Genomic DNA, 2,500 nt, shown 5'->3' with positions numbered 1-2,500 from the left:
GAGCTAGGCAGAAACCCATGCCGAGCTGCCTGGAGCCCAGGGGCGGCTGTAAAGTCTGTGGAGTGCCGCTGTGTCCCTGGATGAAATGAGAAAAAGGGTGAAAAAATGGCAAAGTGTCAAGGGAGAAATTCAGAAACTCAGGCCGAGCTGCCTGGAGCCCAGGGGCGGTTCTAAAGTGTGTGGAGAGCCGCTGTGTCCCTGGATGAATTGAGAAAAAGGGTGAAAAAATGGCAAAGTGTCAAGGGAGAAATTCAGAAACTCAGGCCGAGCTGCCTGGAGCCCAGGGGCGGTTCTAAAGTGTGTGGAGAGCCGCTGTGTCCCTGGATGAATTGAGAAAAAGGGTGAAAAAATGGCAAAGTGTCAAGGGAGCTAGGCAGAAACCCATGCCTAGGGTCCTGGAGCCCAGGGGCGGCTGCAAAGTCTGTGGAAAGCCGCTGTTGCCCTGGATGAAATGAGAAAAAGGGTGAAAAAATGGCAAAGTGTCAAGGGAGCTAGGCAGAAACCCATGCCTAGGGTCCTGGAGCCCAGGGGCCGCGGGAAAGTCTGTGGAGAGCCGCTGTGTCCCTGGATGAAATGAGAAAAAAGGTGAAAAAATGGCAAAGTGTCAAGGGAGCTAGGCAGAAACCCATGCCTAGGGTCCTGGAGCCCAGGGGCCGCGGGAAAGTCTGTGGAGAGCCGCTGTGCCCCTGGATGAAATGAGAAAAAGGGTGAAAAAATGGCAAAGTGTCAAGGGAGCTAGGCAGAAACCCATGCCTAGGGTCCTGGAGCCCAGGGGCCGCGGGAAAGTCTGTGGAGAGCCGCTGTGTCCCTGGATGAAATGAGAAAAAAGGTGAAAAAATGGCAAAGTGTCAAGGGAGCTAGGCAGAAACCCATGCCTAGGGTCCTGGAGCCCAGGGGCCGCGGGAAAGTCTGTGGAGAGCCGCTGTGTCCCTGGATGAAATGAGAAAAAAGGTGAAAAAGTAACAAAGTGTCAAGGGAGAAATTCAGAAACCCAGGCCGAGCTGCCTGGAGCCTCAAAGCGGATAGAAATAGCGTGGAGAGCCGCTGTTAAGCCAGACGCCCTCTGGCGGACACAGGCAGGAGTTGCAGTAAATGCATTGAAGTCAATGGGCGAGAGTACCCAATGCGCCAAAAAAGTGCTGAAAATATGACAAAGTGTCAAATGAATGGGAGTCAATGGGCGAGAGTACCCAATGCGCCAAAAAAGTGCTGAAAATATGACAAAGTGTCAAATGAATGGGAGTCAATGGGCGAGAGTACCCAATGCACAAAAAAAGTGCTGAAAAAGTCCACACGAGCCTAGTCAGAAATGCAGGCCGAGGCGGCTAAAGCCCCAAAGCGGCTATAAAAAGCGTGGAGAGCCGCTGTCGCCCCGGAGGAACGGAGAAAAAGTGCTGAAAAAAGGCCTAAATCCTAACGGACCTAGGCGGAAGTGCAGGCGAGGCGGCAGGAGTCTGAAAACCGCTATAAAAAGCGTGGAGAGCCGCTGTCGCCCCGGAGAAACGGAGAAAAAGTGCTGAAAAAAGGCCTAAATCCTAACGGACCTAGGCGGAAGTGCAGGCGAGGCGGCAGGAGTCTGAAAACGGCTATAAAATGCGTGGAGAGCCGCTGTCGCCCCGGAGAAACGGAGAAAAAGTGCTGAAAAAAGGCCTAAATCCTAACGGACCGAGGCGGAAGTGCAGGCGAGGCGGCAGGAGTCTGAAAACGGCTATAAAATGCGTGGAGAGCCGCTGTCGCCCCGGAGGAACGGAGAAAAAGTGCTGAAAAAAGGCCTAAATCCTAACGGACCGAGGCGGAAGTGCAGGCGAGGCGGCAGGAGTCTGAAAACGGCTATAAAATGCGTGGAGAGCCGCTGTCGCCCCGGAGGAACGGAGAAAAAGTGCTGAAAAAAGGCCTAAATCCTAACGGACCGAGGCGGAAGTGCAGGCGAGGCGGCAGGAGTCTGAAAACGGCTATAAAATGCGTGGAGAGCCGCTGTCGCCCCGGAGGAACGGAGAAAAAGTGCTGAAAAAAGGCCTAAATCCTAACGGACCGAGGCGGAAGTGCAGGCGAGGCGGCAGGAGTCTGAAAGCGGCTATAAAACGCGTGGAGAGCCGCTCGGATGATTTTTCAAAGTGTCAAATGAATGGGAGTGAATGGGGCAGAGTACCCAATGTGTAAAAAAAGTGCTGAAAAAACGACAAAGTCCACACGAGCCTAGTCAGAAATGCAGTCCGAGGCGGCTGGAGCCCCAAAGCGGCTATAAAACGCGTGGAGAGCCGCTCGGATGATTTTTCAAAGTGTCAAATGAATGGGAGTGAATGGGGCAGAGTACCCAATGTGTAAAAAAAGTGCTGAAAAAACGACAAAGTCCACACGAGCCTAGTCAGAAATGCAGTCCGAGGCGGCTGGAGCCCCAAAGCGGCTATAAAACGCGTGGAGAGCCGCTCGGATGATTTTTCAAAGTGTGAAATGAATGGGAGTGAATGGGGCGGAGTACCCAATGCGCGAAAAAAGTGCT

Source organism: Dunckerocampus dactyliophorus, unplaced genomic scaffold (assembly GCF_027744805.1).
Source record: "Dunckerocampus dactyliophorus isolate RoL2022-P2 unplaced genomic scaffold, RoL_Ddac_1.1 HiC_scaffold_38, whole genome shotgun sequence".
Lineage (NCBI taxonomy): Eukaryota > Metazoa > Chordata > Actinopteri > Syngnathiformes > Syngnathidae > Dunckerocampus > Dunckerocampus dactyliophorus.
The sequence above is the reverse complement of the archived record's forward strand: the minus strand, read 5'-3'. Positions refer to the sequence as shown.